This window comes from Lissotriton vulgaris, chromosome 4_1 (genome assembly GCF_964263255.1).
Source record: "Lissotriton vulgaris chromosome 4_1, aLisVul1.2, whole genome shotgun sequence".
Classification (NCBI taxonomy): Eukaryota; Metazoa; Chordata; class Amphibia; order Caudata; family Salamandridae; genus Lissotriton; species Lissotriton vulgaris.
In genome coordinates this window covers 403694484-403713995 of record NC_141691.1, presented here as the reverse complement: position 1 = coordinate 403713995, position 19512 = coordinate 403694484, and the positions used below count along the sequence as shown (strand labels likewise).

The window sequence follows — 19512 nt, the reverse complement described above, 5'->3', positions numbered from 1 at the left end:
GTTATAATAACTCTCTATTCACAGTGCTTTAAATGGGCGGGACTCACTGGTACTGAGTACCGGCACTTCTTATATTTATCAATCTGAGTACCAGCACTTCTCTACTGCCGTGGAGAGTACCGTACTAATTAAACATAAGCTCATTGCCTGTGCTGGTGAGCAGAAGTGGAACGTGTCTCTGGCAGCCAAGGCACCGCTTCTGCAGCCTGGATCTGAGCCCCAGCTGAGCTGTTCAGCAGGGCTCATTTGAATAATGTCTGGGTGCTCACCATCACGCTGTGCTTGACAGAGCCCTGTGCTGTCAATCACATTCAAACTAGCCTGTGCATTCCTGCAAGCACAGGAGTAATGTCAGTGACCTGGCAGTGGCCATCAGGCTACGGCCAGTCTGGCCCTGGTGGCAATTCATAAAGCCATGAAAATATGGCTTTTATCATACCTCAGTCTTTTGTGTGTCTGCTATGTTTGTGTGGATGTCTGTTTTTGTAAGAAAAAAATTTGAGAAAGCGAGAGAGAATTCAGACACTCTCAGGAGGTATTTTAAAGAAAAGTGGTGGCACTGTGTTTGTACATGTTTGCACGGCAACAAAGATTCATAAATAACGTAAAAGGGAGGGTGGGTGAGTGGATGAGTGAGTGGATGGATGAGCGAGCAAGGGTGGATGTGTAGATGGATGGATGGATGAGTGAAAGCATGCATGGGTGAAGGAAGGTGGATGATTTGATAAAAGGGTGGATAAGTGAAAGATTGGATGGATAAATGAAAGGTAGGGAGGATGGATGAAAGGGTGGATGATGGATGAGTGAAATGAGGGATTGAATGAAAGGGTGGATGGAATAAAGGAGTAAAAGGGTTGATGGATGGATGAGCGAAAGGATTGATGGATGAGGGAAAGGGTGGATAAAGAGATGGATGAGTGAAAGGATGAATGAATAGGTTTGGAGATTGATGGATGGATGGATACGTTTGGATATGAAGGGTGGATAGTCGGAATGGTGAAAAACTGAATGATTGATGAAAGACTGAATAGACAATAGAACGTAAAGGTGAAATGGTGGACACCAGCAGGTAAATGGTAGGATGAAGAGATGAATGGATAGATCGATGGAAGAGACCAGAGATATTTTCTGGGGTGGGTCATGATGAGCTGCTTCATTTGCTTGGTGCCATAAGAGCTTTGGTTCGACGTGGGGGTATTTTCAGTTTCTTTCTACTCGCGTGCTCAAAAGTATATAGTATTGTGTCAAACAGCAATTGACATTAAGAAGGTGCAACTATTGCAAAAAAAGGAAATGTTAACATATTATCACATTTCTCTTTCATTTTGTTTAATGAGTTAACCTGCTTTGTTTATAAAAACATATTTCTCATGTGTTTTGGTATGTGCTGCAACTAATATAGAATGTGTTAAGTATCATGTCTTGCCCTTAGCCCCGCCCCCTCACTACACCTCTAGCTCATTTTAATGAGCATCTGCACTTATTTTTCCCATTTAAAGCACTGTCTATTCATAGATACCCGGCTTTGGGGATTTAGGAACCAGGGGCCCCGTAAAGATTCTCATTACAAAGGAACATACTTAGAGGCTCAAGCGCAGTTCCCGGAATTGCATCGAATAAAATAAATCACTAAACGTGCATTACCTGTGTTTACTCACCTGCGGTGCTGGCGTCAGGCTGCTCTCAGTCGGCCAGTGGGAAGTCTGCTTCTGCGCTGGCCAGGGGCAGGATTAGTACATACAGCATGTCTTGTATTGTACCTCAACATGATCTAACCCCAAGTGACGCTGGCATTTTGCATATTGTTTTGGGAGCCGGAACCACGGCTGTCGTGAGCTCCATCAAGTTTCCCGGATTCTCAATAATTTCAGGGTCGAGTTTTTTTTCTGTCGGTTACTTCCTTGCTGTGGTATGGATTGGTTGCATTTTTCTGCGACTAGTTCACGTACTTTGCCGGGCTACTTCCTTGTGTTTGCAGCGGACAAGTGCAGAGAAACAAAAGGTGCGTGTTTAATCCCGTGTATGCACGTAACAGCTGGGTGTGCTGTGTGACATGCAAGTGCCATTAGACAGACAAAGTCACTGTTTGTTCTGCAGGCTGAAGCTGTATTTTAACCCCTGCCTGTAAAACCAGGAAAAGGGACATAGCCCTTAGGGGCCCTGACATACAACATACACCTGTCACGTGATCTGTTTTAGAACTCTGAGGCTATTTCCCAGAATCCTGACTATTGAGTGTTGCCTATAAAAACAAAACACCACGCCACTGCAAACAGTACTGGGACACAAACCTGCAGGCAGCAGTGTTAATCTGTTGGCTGTATGTGTGCGCAGTTTCTCTTTCCGGTAGCAATTAAAATGCCTACAGGGGGCCGTGCCCGTGCCCGTCGCTAGGATTACCGTGACTCATCAGCCAGGGGAAACGCTTCACCTCGACTCACAAACAATGGAATCATGAAAATCATGCAAACGTGGCCAGGATATGTTCTGTTAATGGATATTATTAAAGTGGTTTAAACAAAAACATGTCGTCACCCTGTCTTGAGCACAAAGCAATTTAAAAGAATACATTATTTTAATGAGGTGTATTCTGGAAAAAGTAAAGGTCAAGTTAAGAAAATCATGATGTAGTTTAATATGTTATGTTTTGTTACCCACCCCAGCGTCTGATGCCTCCTGCTGGATGCTTACACACACTTCACTATTATTATATTAGGTCCTTTTTGGTGTCGCAGTGAGCCAGACATCTCCGACATTCTTGCGTGGACCAGGGCAACCCAGTGAAGTTGGGACCTTCTGAGTACATGGATATGTTTCAAAGTTTAATGAAAAAAAATGTCCTCAAAGGGAAAGAGAGCTTAAAGCAGCTCATGGTGCAATCTGCTGGGATTGCTGTAACATCAACAATTACACGAGGTAGCATAAGTTTGGTGGTGATGGAGCAGGGGAAAATACAAACATTTTTGTACCCCCTACAATGTTGTTTCCTCATAACTTTAATAATATTAATTGTGTGAAGCATGTAAACTAATCAACAAAATACACATTATATTAGACACAACACATGGGAAAACTAATTGCTAGTTACATTAAATTAATGAATGAATAAGTCATAAGTCGAACTAACATGGAACTGTGATAGCATTGATATAAAAGAGGAAAACTCATGTATTTGTGCCCATGGTAGAATTGTATTGTGGCAAAAGGATGCAGGTGGTAAGTAAAACTACTTTACATGTTGCTTCGCTCGGTAACACCTAACAGGGGTAATTTGAATGAAGGGAGGTAAACAGAAGGGCTTATTTACTTTATCTAATTTTTGTTGTGTTTGTTTTCATATTAGTTCCCATTACGGCCTAAATCGGCCTAGTCTGAAAAAAGCCTGGTGCTAAAAATGCGATGGTGAAACTGAAATTAAAGATGGCCCCCACGCATGCGTAAAAGAGTGGATGTTCAGTCACAAGTGTATGGCCTAAACCCGAAGCAATAGATGTCAAGCCAGCCTGGCCTGCCACGGGACTTGTGCCAAAAGTTGTCAGTTTTAAAAGCCTGGGAAACGGATGAACATTGAAACCTGAATGCGAGGAACTGTTGCAAAATGCTATAAAAGTACAAATGTGAACATTTGATGAAGTCATGAGAACCCATGGTATGAATTAGCACTTTTACGCACTGGTTTAAGCAAGGAGGACATCAGGTGATCATTGCCATCCCTCCAATGGAACAATGAGGGATGAGTGTAGCCCCTAAAAGTTTCAATTTTATGCTTAGAAAGTTAGTGAAAGGGTATAAAAGAGCTTGTGTAAATGATCTCAATGTGGCCGTTTTTTTTGCACCTTTACTCAGCACGACATGCTGTCGGTTGGGCCAATTTTCTTTATGGTGCAAGAGACTCTTTGAAATTTAGGACTTTGAACTTTGATGGGGAAAAGGAACGAGATCTGTCACTGAGGTTCTATGTCAGGAGGGAGACATCGTGGAGGTTAGAAAGACAGTCAGCTTGGGAACCTGTTCTATGTCCTGCGATTCTGTCATCACCCTATGGCCAAGGGGATTACGAGTATTCTTCATTTTTTAATGCTTAAATGTACTTAATAGTGTATAGAATGTACTTGTTTAATACATTTCTTGTAATATAATTTTTTTTCTCTTTTAATGAATTTAGATAAAATCCTATAAAATATAAACCTGAGTCTGTGATTATTGAAATAAAGTCATGACGATTAAATGTTAAAAGTCATAAGAATATTGTGGTTGAGCTGGACTTAGTTGCCATCAACTGATTCCTACTAGTTGGTCCATCAATCAAATAGCGGAGTACCTTGATGTTGTTCTCTATGACTGTTTGGCGTCTAAAATTCGAATGTATATAATGTATAAAGAAACTGTATAGGTAAATAAGGTACCCCGCATGTCTTGCAGCTCGTCTACTTGTCACTGATTCAGAGAACCGTGTGGTTTGAGGGTGTGTGTGTGACTCCTGGTGCTATGGGCCTTACTGTTGAGTAAAATAAAAGAGGTTTTTCCTGAATTGTTGATATAGATAGAGGGTTGTGTGTTAGACCCGCTGCAGCAGTGGCCACAAAAAGCTCAGGGTTTGGAGATATTTCCCCGGTTACTTACCGATAATCTTCATTACTCCGAGTCCTGGTCTTCCTGGAGGCAGTCCTTATCCATGATACTTCTCCCTACCGGCAGAACCAATTTCCTAGTTGAAAACTCAAAAAGTTCCCCCAAGATGGCCCGTTACCCATGAGCCACCACAAAAGGGAGGAACAAACGGCACACTTCCTGTAACATACTATGCCAAATGATCCAAGAAAAACAGTAAATAGTCAACTGCCATGCCCCACTCAGGACTGCATCCAGGAAGACCAAGACTCATTGTGATAAAGATTACCGGTAAATAACCAGGGTATTACCTCCTCGCCCATCTTCCTGGATGCAGTCCTTCACATGATACAATACCCAAGGAACCTGGTGACTATTTCCATACACAAATGCAGGAAAAAGACACATCCGTGAAACACCAAGTATGCAGAACCAAATCAAAATTTAATACAACAAACAAAAGCAATGTAGTTCAAGACATCAAAGGAGCACACAGACAGGATATGATCCCCAAAGGAGGAGGAAAAAAGCCCACCCAACTGCAAATGATAGTGGTAAAGAAAAGTGTGATGGGAATTCCAGGTAGCAGCAGCACACACATCCAGAAGAGAGGCCCCCGAAAGATCACCCAAGAAGTAGCCACCCCCCTTGTCAAACAACCCTGCACAGGCATGGGAGAAGAGGACTCAGGCACCTGGTAAGCCCTTATGATGGCAGATTTAATCCAGCGGGAATGGAGGCAGTAGAAGGACGAGAACCCCTATTTGGCAGACCAAAAGTAACAAAAAGAGAATCAGTTGTCCAAAAGTTGTCAGAATGCTCCAAATAAATTAACAAAGCCTGACAAAAATCCAGGGAGTGTAAGCAAACCTCCTCATCTGAAGAAGGGTCTGGAAAGAAAGCTGGAAGGACAATGTCCTCCGAACAATGAAAACGAGAAGGAATCTTAGAAAGAAAAGCTTGGTCAAGCCGAAGAAGAACCTTATCCGAAAGAAACGGATAAATGGAGAAACTGACAGCAAAGCACCAATCTCACCCAACCTGCGCCTGGAACACACAGCAACCAAAACACCACCTTCTCCATCAGATAATTGAAGGAAACCTCGGCCAGAGGATCAAAAGGAGGACCAGTCAGAGCCTGGAGCACCAGAGGTAAATCCCAGGGAGGAACCGGAGAATGGGAAACTAGTCGCTGAAAAAAGAAATCACGAAAGAGCCGAGAGGCCAAAGGGACATCATCAGAGAGATGATCCCCACGAAAAGCATGAAGGGCCGAGCACTGGGCTCTAAGGGTAGAAACAGCCAAACCCAAAGTAAAGCCATCCTGTAAGATATCCGAAATCTGCAAAGGAGAATAAGAGGAGGAAACCAACCCTTTAGAACAACACCACCTATCAAAGCGACCGCAATGGTGAATGTACGACTTTAGAGTCGATGGCTTGCGGGACACCTGGATGGAGGAGGGAACAGCCTCAGAACAACCCAGAACCAACAGATTCAACCATTCAGTAGCCAGACCCCTAGATTGAGACGCTGCAGGGAGAAAGGCTCCAGAATGGGATGACTCAGAGGAGAGGGAAACAGAGGAAACACCCAGGGAGGGCCAACCAACAGCTGAAGAAGCAGAGGGAACCAAGGCCGCCTCAACCACCCCGGAGCCTCCAGAATAACCTGAGCATGATTGGACACCACCTTCTGCAACACCCTGGGAATCAAGGGTATAGGTGGAAAACAATACAGGAGACCCCCTTGGCCAGGGGATCGAAAGGGCATCTGTGGCCCAGGCCCTCCGAGACGGAATCAAGGGCATTGTCCTTGGTGGCAAACAGGTCCAACAAGGGGGACCTGAACCTCAGACAAACCTCCTAAAATATTGTGGGGTAGAGACACAGAGACACCGATTAAGGAAACCTCTGACTGAGCTGGTCCACAGGCCCATTCTCCTGCCACAGAAGATAGACTGCAGTCATAGAAAGAAGATTCTGCTCCGCCCATAACCCCATCTCCCTGGCCAGGATGAAGAGGGAAGGAACCACCCCCCCAGATAACAAACATAAGACCTCGTGACCTGATTGTCTGTCTGGACACACATGCCAGACCTGTGATGGAAGGGAAGAAATGCAACTTAGCCGCCGGAACTGCAGCCAGCTCCTTCGAGTTGGAAGAATGGAGAAACTCCATCAGGTTCCACAACCCCTAAGCCGAAAGGGACCCCAGGACTGCTCCCCACCCCAGGCTGCTGGCGTCGGTAGAGATGACTACCAGAGGGAGAACACGCAGCTAAGGGCCTTGGTCGAGGTAGGCCGGGTTCAACCACCACTGCAGGTCCTGCACCACCTGCCGAGTAACAGGAATCGGGCCTCGAAATCCTGAGACACAAGATCTCAGTGCTGTAGAACATGATGTACCAATGGATAGAGATGCAGCTGGCTCCAGGGGACCAGAGCCACAGTGGACACCATCTCCCCCTGTCTCCTGAGTCACAGCTGCAACGGAGCAGACGGGAGAGACAGGAGGGAAGACAGGTGCAACATCAGTTTGTCCCTCCGGGCAGGAGCCAGAAACCCCCCCCCCCCCAAGTCAATCCGGAAGAGGGCTCCAATAAACTGCAGGGACAGGGATGGATGCAAGTGGGACTTCAAGGCGTTGAGCAGAAATCCATGTGTGTGCAACAGGACACACACCTCCTCGATATCTTGGCAAGCTTTAAAAAGAGAATTAGAAGCAATTAACTAATCGTCGAGGTAAGGACATACGAGAATACCCCGATAGTGCAAAACACCCACCAGGGGAGCCAACAGTTTCTTGAAAACCCTGGGAGCTGTAGCCAACCCGAAGGGGATGGAACGAAACTGGTAATGGCGGACCCTCCACCGAAAACCTTAGGTATTGCTGATGCAGAGGACAGATTGGGACGTGCAAATAACCATCCCGCAGGTCTAAAGATGCGAGTCACAGGCCAGGACTCAACAGCGGAAAGATACTCTGCAGGGTGACCATCTTGAAAGTCTGAGCAATCAGGAACCGATTTAATGCCTTTAAGTGCAACATAGGGTGAAGGTCCCCCGTAACCTTCTGGACCAAAAAAAGAATGGAGTAAAAGCCCAGACGGTGGGGGAACCGGAACCACTGTCCCTTTGTCTAGAAGTTGTTGATTCCCATGCAACAGTGCAAGGCCTAGCATCAAAAATGCACGATCAAGAGTTCACAAATTATCTGACTACCTTCGACATTATCTTGCTTCAAGAAACATGGGACGATAAGCCTCTAGACCTGCAAGGCTACGCCACCAGCTCATTGCCGGCAGCAAAGATGTCAGCCTTTGGTCGCCTCTCGGGGGGCTTGCAGCTCTCTGCTTCAATAACTAAAATTGGTGATCTCCTCCCTGTCACTATGCACCTAAGTCCACCAAGCTGCGTTCAAGGAATAAAGGTAACTCTTAGGCAAAACCACCCTAAAGAGGAAATTATAATAATAAACGTTTATGTTCACCCGAAACAAAAATCAAAGGCAGTGAAAGAGCTGCTACTCGAGCTACAGAGAATAATGGAAGAAGAATCAACGGATCTCATAGTCCTGGCTGGCGACTTCAAAATGAATCTCTTAGGGTTTACCAAGGAAGATGACTCAACACAGGACCTCTCAAGGGCATGGGGAATTCCAACACAATGCCAAATACAGTCCACTAAGCCACCAAGCATAACAACGAACTTACCTAGGGGCCTAGAACACCAAAATATGAGAGCCCTGAATGAACGGTTTAAAGACGATATTCCACCAGCAGCTACATACCACTCATCTGTTGCATCATCACATCTAGACTTCACTTTTACAACATTGTCCCTGTTTAATAAAGTAGCCACCTTCAAGATTGGTAACAGTAACTTTAGCGACCACCTCTCACAAGAGTTGAATCTTCTAACAAGAGCTTGCCAAATCCCAGAAACTATCAATTCCATCATTCAGAAAGAAACGAGTAACCTAAGAAGAATAAGATGCAACTCCGCCAACATTGATAAAATAGCTGTAGAGGCCTAAGCTCTATATATCCAAGCTCAAGCTAATTAAACCAATCCAATAGGAAGCTGGGAATCATTTCCCAAATCTGTAGGAGACAAATATTCACAAAGCAACAGTCTGAAGCAAGGGAAAGTGGCAGCCGCTTCATTTGATCCATTAAACAGCCCTGTCTCTAAAAAAGGAAAACAAACTTTTAAGCGACTGTGTAAATCCCCAAACAATCGGAAACTGCAAGGTACACTCCGCGAGTTAAGGACAACTCTAAAAAGAAGGAGATGGGAGAAGAAAAGGGCAGCAAAAGATAATGAACTCTGGGCGAAAAACTTCTGTTTGACGCAAAACAGAAAAATAGTGCTAACTTCCGGAAAACAGTCAACAAATTGCAGCACCCCAATCACCAAGGTATCAGCTCCAATATCACCGAAGCTACCTGGGTAGACTACCTAACTAAACATTTCAACGACCAAGAACCTGAAATAACAGTCACCCTGGGCTCCCCGGTCCATGATGGCACAAAAAATACCATTCGCGAGGGTAGAAACCAAAAACATGTGGGTACTGAACCATCGATCCTGCCGCAGCCAGAAGTAGCTCGTCTGTCCAACCATGACTGCAAAACTTGTTTAGAAGACCTGCAAAAAGAACTCCTGGCTGATGATATACGTAAACAAATATCCAGGGGCAGACGGGCAGGAGTTCCGGGCCCGAATGGTATACCACCTTTGCTATATAAGCAGGACGCAGATTTCTTGAGCAATGCACTAGTTCCAGTAATGGGGCATGCTATAAGAACAAAATAAATTCCAGAGTCATGGCGAGGCTCCATCATCAGTCCCATATTCAAGCAAGGGGCGAGATCCGACCCAAGCAACTATCGTCTGATGGCCTTGATCGACACAGAGGCTAAATACTATGCAGGTATTGTCCTTAAAGACCTGGTCGCTTGATCTATAAGAAGTACTATAATACCTATGACCCAAACCGGCTTTCGTCAAGGGCTAGGAACTACAACAAACATTATGGCCATAACTATGCTTATGGATGCAGCGAAGCAAGGTAAATATCTGCTGTTCCTTTGCTTCATTGATTACACAGCGGCCTTCGACCACGTAGACCGCGCCAAACTTTGATTAAAGCTGCAAGAATGGGGGATTCCGTTAACCCTCCTAGACCAACTCATTCAGCTGCATACCAACACATGACTCAGAATTAAACTAGGCGCAGGAAGGCACCTCTCAAGAAAAATATTTACAAGGAAGGGCTTAAAACTAGGATGCGTCTTGGCCCCTTTGCTCTTCAGCCTTTTCCTGGCGGACCTGCCAGCAGAATTAGATGTTTGCTCTTCACACTCCCCGAAGCTAGGCGCCATGATACTGACAAATTTACTTTATGCTGATGACCTAGTGCTGATCAGCAGAACTCCGATAGGACTTCAGCACCTTTTAGATGTTACCTACAACTTCTCACATCGGAACGCTCTAAAAATAAATTTAAAAAAATCAAAAGTCATGAGCGTAAACCACCTCAAGAAGACTAGTCACAGTTAGTACATGGAAGGTAAACGCCTGGACCAAGTAAGTTCCTACAAACACTTGGGCGTACTCCTAGATAAAAACAATTCCTTCAAACCACAACTTGAATCTCTACGAAGGAAGGTATTATTGACCTGCATGACATTAAAGCCCCTGAAAAAATTGCTACCGGAATTGACACTTGACCCCCTCTTAAAGGTCCTGCGTGCAAAATTGCAACCAGTAATCACCTACGGGAGCGAATCCATGACAGGAAGAGATGCTGCTACCCTCGACTGTATAATCGCAACCTCCTACCGGGCGATATTTCAGCTCCCCAAATATGTTTCACCTGCTCAAATAAGGCTGGAATTTGCGATCCAGAAACAGGAAATAGAAAGGCAGGGAGCTTTCTTAAAGAGTTGTCCTGAACCTATTAATTATAATGATTCACCTAGTCAATTATAATATCAAAGTTTTTAGTATAGAACAACAACAACAAGTCTGCTCTATTATATTCAATTTTCTTAATGCAGAGTGATAAATCTACACCACGGTTAAAGAAATGCTTTTAATTCATTAGTTCAATTTTGGCAGTTCATTTTTTACGCAGTATATTATTTCAAATTAGATAAAAACAGAGTGGTTGCCCAAAAGGAGCGTGCAAAGAAAAAGGGTGATTGGAGTGTGAAATAAGTGAGCAGAAAGAAAATTCACAATGGTGAACAGAAAACATTCACATTATTTAACAAGCAATATCGGACATATGATTTGCCGTATTGAGTCCCTGGCCAAACCTTTTTTGAATTATTGTAATCAAAACATTATTACATCCAAACATATATGTCCAAAAGTTTTGCACTATATGAAAAATAGAGTAGTTGGTCCAAGGAAAAAAGGTAGCGTCGACGTTTCGACTCGTCTTATGCCCAATCAGTGATTCGAACCTGGGGAGGGTGAGTCTTCATCAGGACTGGAGAAATAGATGGGGGCAACCTAGGGATAATAATAACCCCTTCAATGGAGAACAACGGGAAGGAGTCCTTAGTTACAACTTCCAATCAAGTCTCCTTAGTGTAAGATTCTCTCCTCACTTAAATTGGGAGGGCACAATACTTCATGTCTGTATCAGGATGAAGTGATACCTTGGTCTAATTTCCGTTATTCGAATTCTTATTTGGGGAGCTCCTGCTGATAATGTCAGGTAGCTTCTTGAAGGGGTTCCAAGACGTATAGATAACCAAGCCTTAATGGATTGCTTGTACGACGTTCGGGGTAAGCTCCTACTAGTGAATTCAGGTAGCTTATTGCCGAATTGTCAGCCCGTGTGCACAGCCAAGCCTCAATATGTGCAAGGACTGACCGGCGGCGTCCTTGCACATACTGAGGCTTGGCTATGCATACAGGCTGATAATTCGGCAATAAGCTACCTGATTTCACTAGTAGGAGCTTACCCCGAACGTCGTATAAGCAATACATTAAGGCTTGGTTATCTATACGGTACGTTTACCGGCAGCGTCCTTGCACATATTGAGGCTTGGCTGTGCACACGGGCTGATAATTCGGCAATAAGCTACCTGAATTCACTAGTAGGAGCTTACCCCGAACGTCGTACAAGCAATACATTAAGGCTTGGTTATCTATACGTCTTGGAACCCCTTCAAGAAGCTACCTGACATTATCAGCAGGAGCTCCCCAAATAAGAATTCGAATAACGGAAATTATCCCAAGGTATCACTTCGTCCTGATACAGACATGAAGTATTGTGCCCTCCCAATTTAAGGGAGGAGAGAATCTTACACTAAGGAGACTTGATTGGAAGTTGTAACTTCCCATTGTTCTCCATTGAAGGGGTTATTATTAACCCTTGGTTGCCCCCATCTATTTCTCCAGTCCTGATGAAGACTCGCACTCCCCAGGTTCAAATCACCGATTGGGCATAAGACGAGTCGAAACGTCGACGCTACCTTTTTTCCTTGGACCAACTACTCTATTTTTCATATAGTGCAAAACTTTTGGACATATATGTTTGGATGTAATAATGTTTTGATTACAATAATTCAAAAAAAGGTTTGGCCAGGGACTCAATACGGCAAATCATATGTCCGATATTGCTTGTTAAATACTGTGAATGTTTTCTGTTCACCATTGTGAATTTTCTTTCTGCTCACTTATTTCACACTCCAATCACCCTTTTTCTTTGCACGCTCCTTTTGGGCAACCACTCTGTTTTTATCTAATTTGAAATAATATACTGCGTAAAAAATGAACTGCCAAAATTGAACTAATGAATTAAAAGCATTTCCTTAACCGTGGTGTAGATTTATCACTCTGTATTAAGAAAATTGAATATAATAGAGCAGACTTGTTGTTGTTGTTCTATACTAAAAACGTTGGATATTATAATTGACTAAGTAAATCATTATAATTAATAGATTCAGGACCACTGTTTTCCTATATCATAATATACCCAGGTCCATACCTTACGGGTTACCCCATTTTTCTTAATGGTTTTCTTAAAGAGTTGGCACAAAATCAGAGCTGGTGAGAGAGGGACCTTGAATAACCTCCTTTGGCTTGAGCTGACCTGCACTGGAAAATCACCAGTTAACGTCTATCTACAGAACTCGCTGCAGGCCCTCGGCCTGGCAGATGCCTGGATCACACCAATGGGCCATTTGTTTTTTTTAAAATAGTAACAAAATCGACCAAGCTCATATCAGCTATTGAGGAGAAGAACTTGGTTTTCAAGAGAGCTCACGGCTGGGTTGTACTTAACAACTACGATGTTCTAAAACCTCAGCCCTACCTCAAGGACGGATCTAAGCTCGAGACCAAAGAAATATTTTTTAAAGTACGGCTCGGAGTCGGCCCGATCAATCCGTTCATGCCACCATGGGAAAGAAGAGGGACCGATTACTTGTACCGTTTTGGTGTGAAAGACCCTGAGACCTTGATTCACATTATATGCATATGCAAGAAGCTGGACGACATACGGAAAAGTCTGTTAAAACCACTATTTAAGCAGCATGGAGTAAGGTCCTGCAGACAGGCAGTGATGCTGTGTTTTAATCCTTCTTTATTGCAGCTAAACTGTCGCCTTACAAAATTCTTTGACATGATAGCCAGAGACTGAAAATTATTTGCTGCCAACAGCAGAGACCAACCGAGACTATAACAGACTCTGAACTGGCCCGCTCTACCGGTTTTAACATGACGCAGTACATATAATGATCTCTGGAAGGCCTGCTATCCTGTGTCAGCAGTGCTATCTCAATCGGAATAATTTTAGGTCTTTTAGCACCAATGCAAGGTTGTTTTTAATCTTCTACTCACTTTAATTGTTATTTAATGTAACTTTTTTAGATATCAACCTGTAATGCTCTGAATGCAACGGTTTTAATTAATCATGCATAATAAATTACTTACAGTGCAAGGTGACAGACTGGATCCCGTGGAAGAGGAGTCTCACGAAAGAAGGAACCCGGACTGACTGAAAACTCCAAGTGATAACTCTCGGACACGACCTGCAAGGCCGAGGCATCCGACATGTCCTTCCGCCACTGGTCCAGAAAATCCAGAAGATGCCCCACACGGGAGAAGCATGCAGGCAGTCATGCTTTGGGAGCCTGGGGGTTGGCAGCAGAAAAGGAAGACTGGAACCGGGACTTTGCTGGATATGGGGTGCCCCGGCTGCGACCCCTACCACGAAAGGCTTGGACAAACCCCTCGTAGAGCTGGAAGGAAAGGCCCTCAAACGCAAAACCCCTCCTCGTGGAAAAGGCCTAGCCGGAACCATCAATTTCTTGTTCTCCACCAACTTCTTGATCATCTCCTCAAGCTGCTGGTCAAATAGCTTAGGACCCTCAAAGGGCAGTCTCATCAAGATAGCCTTCTGAGCAGCATCAGCCTTCCAGTTGTGCATCAAGAGATGCCTACGAGCAGCAACAGCCACCCCAAAAGTTGCAGCAGGAGCACACAATCTGTCGAAGGATACATCAGACAAAAAAGCGAACCTGTTGTTCCATCAGTGCCAGCAGATCCGAACAATCAGAATCCTCAGACATATGATCTGACGAGGCCTTAAAATCTTTAAGCAAAGAATGCACAGTGTACGTATCATTAGTGTTCGCACGAACAGAGAAATTGGCAGCAGCATAACATCGCTTAAATGCCAGTAGCAGCTCCTGGAGGGAGTGCTCTGGGCGGTGGGCTGGGGATAGTAAACTCCGGCATACGGCCGAACGGAGGTAAGTACATAAATAAACAAATAAAACTAAATACATTGCGCATGCTACAACACCAAATGGCGATGCAGTATATGCAATGTAATTAGTTTTATTTGTTTATGTATGTTCTTACCTCTGTTCGGCCGCATGCCAGAGACTACTATCCCCCACCCCACCCCACCTCACCACCCCGCAGCACTCCCTCCAGGAGCAGCTACTGTTAACTGCACCATCCACCTTCCTGTCCATTGCATCAGGAGGGGAGTTATCCTCGGAAACCACATTCCTCTGAGTGGGCATGCCAGCCATGAGGTTATCCACCTTAAAACCAATGGAAACTCCTCTGTAAACTTGTCAATTGGATAACGGTGGGAGAGAAAGCGAGGGATGGCAGACTTTTCCACCTCTTTCCATTCATGCAAAAGCACTCTACCGAATGCATTATGCAAAGGCACAGTGTCAGGCCCCGCCTGCTGCTAATTGGCCAAAAAATCTTCTTCATCAGCCGAAAGGACAAGTGGCAGGGAGACTCAAATTGTCCCGAACATGTTGCAAAAGAGCCGCCATCTCAGGACCATGAACATACCACCCCCGCTGACACATCAGGCTTACCCTCAGGCTCCACCAGCTCTTGCCTGGAAAGTTTAGGCGGAGGCTGCCCCTCCCGGGCCTTACAAGATGCCTCAGCCACAGTTTCAATCAAGTGTTGCATGGACAGCAAAGAGGGCTGTACCAAAGGACCAGCGACCTCCTCAACGTAATGTTGTTGTTTTTGACATCAATTTACTATCATCTCCCATCCATTCTTCTTTCCCACCCAGTCAATGCTTGAATCCTTCTTTTCACAGCTGTGCACCACTTATTTTTGTCGTTTTTGCCTTTAATGTATTTTCATCATTCATCAAACCCAATCGGGACGGTGTCACACCTTACTTGTCCTTCTCTTCTTACCATAGACTGTTCTCTGCTGCCACTGCTTCTCGTCCTCATTATCCTGAAATGTTTGATTTGTCAATTGCTTTTGATGCCATCCTTATGTTTACATTGTATTTTATTGTGTGTATATCTATACACTTCTTTACTGTGAAGCGCTCTGATACCTGCAAGGGTCTTGTTCGCACTCTATAAAACTTTCAAATAAATAAATAAATAAAATGTTGAAACAATGAGCAGGTAGAAGCCAACACAGATATATATAGCAGCCACATGATCAAAGTTCCAATGGAAAAACACCCACAGAAAATACCTTGGGGGCAGGGCTGGCACTGGGCATGGGCAGTGTGGGCAGCTGCCCAGGGCCCAGCGGCTGTCTAACTAGGATTTGGGCCCCCATGAGTCCTTCATGCTTTTGAAATCATGCCATTGCTAAAGTTACAGGTGGGAAGCCCCTTCCATTTGGGTTTGCAGATATGGTGAACCATGAAAGACACAAGGTGGGGCCCCCCTCTCCTCGGCCTGGCTGCCATGGGCTGAAACGGCAACATGACACCACATCCCTTTGATGTGCTGCAGCATGGGCAGGGCAGGGTTTGTGGCCGTAATTAGCTTTCCCTGCATCTTTCTCTTAGCCTCATTGTTGCATCTGCATGATAACAGCGGTTAGGCAGACACTTGAACTGGTGTGAGGTGTGAAGTGAGCCCTGCCCTTGCATGAATGAAACGCAGAGTATACTGCAGGGCTCAGAACAAAGAAACAGATTGACCTCACATCACGATGGGCTCTGCTCACTTCCAAAGAAGGGAAATGGAGAAGAGCAGAAAACGGGGAGAGGTTGTTTTTTTTTTTTTTTTTTACAATTCTGTTTTGTTGTTTTATTTTACAAACAAGCACGTGCATCCAAAAGTAACATGAACAGAGTCAAACATAAATAGTAACTGAAGTTGAGTATAATCACTTACTGTTTTTTTATTTTCATGTAATTTACATGAAACGAAGGAATATTGAACAATTGGGGATGTAAAATAATAGTAGAGATGATAACATTGAGTTGGTAGGAGGGAAGGAGGGGTGAGCCCACAATCATCCTTACCACCCTGAGGTGAGTGCAAAGAATCATCTGAGATACACCCAAGCTATTTAACCCGTCAAACCAACACCATTCCTTGTTTTGCACATCTGAAAAGGTAGCATTACTCCACGGCATCATGTTTCACTCATCTTAAATCCCTAATTCCTGTGTTGCTAGGTACATATAAGGAGGTATGGTGTTCTCTTTAGCTTTAAATAGAAGTATTGAGGGAGAGGCACATCTAAAAGTTAGACAAACAAAAGAAAGTAAGAGGTGGGGGAGATGACAGCAGCACATCAGAGAGGGAAGAGCTGAACATAAGGGCAAAACTGCTATATAGAACAAGATGCTTAAGGAAAGTGAGATGTGTATATAATGCCAGAATCAATGAAAGGAAGGAAGAATGTTGGTTAGGCAAAAGGAAAGCATGCAAAAAAGAAATGTTACAGGATTGGGGAGAGTGAGAGGGTGGAAGAGGAGAGAATGGTGTAAGTTACATAAGAGCAGCGGTGTAACACAAAATTATGGGGTCTCACTCTGCATAATGTAATAATGGGCACATGAGTAACCCACATCTCACAGATATTCATTGGCCCTGTGCTGAATGGGAGCCCCCTGATGGGCTGGTGCCCCCTGAAGTGTTGTGGGCCCATCTGTGCTGCAGAGGCCTGGATTGCGTCCTGGCACAAGAGGTGAAGCCAGGTAAGAGGTCGAGGAGAAGAGTAGTGAAAAGCAGTGAATGAAGGGGGATGTGGAAGCTACAGGGGCAAAAACAGCGACTGGAGGTAAGAGGTGAGAGAGAGAGATAAAATATGAAGAGTTGAGCATGGCGGGGAGAGGGGGACATGAAGGGGGGCAGAACCAGTGAATAAAATTAAGCCTGGAGAGGAAGGTGAAAGGCAGTGCTTGGATAGGAGAGGTAGATATAAGAGAAGCAAAACCATTAGGATAACTTGAGTGTCATGGTTAGGAAATGGTGAGTGTTAAATGTAAGAGGCAACACAACCAAGATCAGGTACGCGGCTGGGAGAGAGAGGCAGGGGAGAGGTAGATTTCAGAGAGGTAGAACCAGTGATAGAAGGTTAGAGACTGCAGAGAGATGAGAGGTAAAGGGTTCAGTAGGTAGGTAAGTGGTTGGTGTAAAGAGGCAGAATTAGTGAGAAAGGTAAGAGACCATAGTAGAGATAAAGTGAAGAGTAGAGCATGGAAGGGAGACCTGGATAGAAGAGACAGAAACAGTGGGACAAGGTAGGAGGCAGGGGGCGCAAAGAGGAGAGGTGGATGTAAAGGGGACAGACCAGCAAAAAAATGTTAGGAGGCTGGAGGAAGAAATGAGAGGTGAAGGGCAGTATATGCATGGGATATATAGATGGAAGAGAGGCAGAACAATCAAGACACCTTACACAAAAAAGAAAGTGGGAATGGAGAGATGTGGATGCAGAAGGCCAGAATTGGTGTGAAAGGTAAGAGGCAGGGGGAGAGATGAGGCATACAGCATGGAGGAGAAAGGTGGATGTAAGAGGACATAACGAGAAAGAGAAGCGACCAAGCTGTGGATAGCAGAGCGATTGTTGTAAAAGGGGTGTTATGAGAGGCTGGCTCAGTATATAGTGCTCCCTTATGTAAGTGTAGCACCCTCCACTAATCCATACTACCCTTATGGTGATTTTAGTGGTCTTAGACAACCTTAGAAAACCTTCTAAGTGGTAGCTATGGAGAGCTGCCTTCAGGCTTAGTCCAGAAGGAGTGTAAAACAGCATGTTTTACCACTACTTAATCTTATGGTGTAGGTTAGGTGAAAAAGAATCACACAGTGTAGTTCTAAAAATAGGTCTCTTTTAACAAACACAATGTTTTATCTCCTACCCGGAGATAGAAACACAGTAGACACAATACTTAGTAAATAGAGTATGTAGGTAGCACATATACACACAAAGGTCCCCAGGGGGAGACCAAATCATATACTAAAATAGTAGAATGCGAACCACGACCTAAGTCGAGAATGGACCCAGAAGACCTAGAAGAGCCGGGGACCCAAGAACTACACTAGGTGAGTTTCTAGGAGCCCCACAGAGGTTGTGTGCTGAGTGGGAACATGACAGCATGCTCAAAGTTAGTCAATAGGTAAGACACAGTTGCAATCTTTTAAGAAAGATCCTTCCCAGTGGACCCTGAAGAAACCCTGTGGATAATGGAACATTGGAGAGTCACTCCACCCGTGGATACCCCAGGAACCAGGTTACCCACATTAGGGAAGCCGGGTGCATAGGTGTCAAGTGATGTCAGAGACCGCTCTAAACCACAATGGAGAACTTCAGGAAAGGTGCCACTGCAGAAGAAAACAAAGGCGTCCAGTGGAACACAAAGGTGTATTCAAGATAAAGTGTTGGCTGCAAGAGTTGCTTGACGTTGGGTCTCTGTTGGAAAGAGCAAATAAGCCTTGGCAACAGCAAGTTAAAGCGGTGCACTGGGGTTCTGTTCCAGTGGTTCTGATGAGGGATACTGGACTCAAACTTGGTATGTAGACAGTTCAGGCCTCAAGGCAGTTGCAGAACCAACACCAGTGTTGCTGAGCCTTTCGCAGTCAGCGGGATCCCAGGATCAGCAGACAGGTCAGCTGTGTTGGGGTGCCTGCAGATACAGGGGAGTGACTCCTTCACTCCAAGGGAGATTCCTTTGGGTGTCTTGGATGTCCACAGGCCTGGTTAAGAACCTGTATAGAGCACAGGCACAGATGTTGCAAAAGACCAGGAGGACGACGAGACCAGGAGCAGCAGGAATATTACCCGTTGCAGTCTTGGTTCCCGAAGCATAGTCCAGAGTGTCCTGACGGTCAAAGTTGAAGTGGTATATGATTTGATTCTTGTCCCACGGCGAATCTAGGGATCCATAATAATATAATAATAATAAAGGAGCTTGTAGAGCGCCTGGTGACGCCATCCCGGCGTGTCCCCGCGCTGTGGAGAGAGCAGCAAGATGGAGTGAAGAACTAAAGGGTAAACAGATGGGTTTTTGAAAGTTTCCTAAAAGTTGTTTCAGACTCCGCTAATCTAATGTTCTTTGGGAGGGAGTTCCAGTGGTTGGCTGCCAACACGCGAAAGGAGCGACCTCCCATTCTGGCCTTCTTTATAG

At 44.7% G+C, this 19512-nt stretch overlaps 1 protein-coding gene across 1 annotated transcript in view; it reads right to left on the bottom strand.

Annotated features, from left to right (window-relative positions):
* The window catches only part of SYTL4 (synaptotagmin like 4), a 640358-nt gene extending 638274 nt beyond the window's left edge, over positions 1-2084 (bottom strand). Inside the window, exon 1 of the mRNA XM_086918791.1 lies at positions 1659-2084. The gene's annotated coding sequence lies outside the window, so the exon portion shown is untranslated. The remainder of the gene's footprint in view (positions 1-1658) is intronic.
* Positions 2085-19512: the final 17428 nt, after the last annotated feature.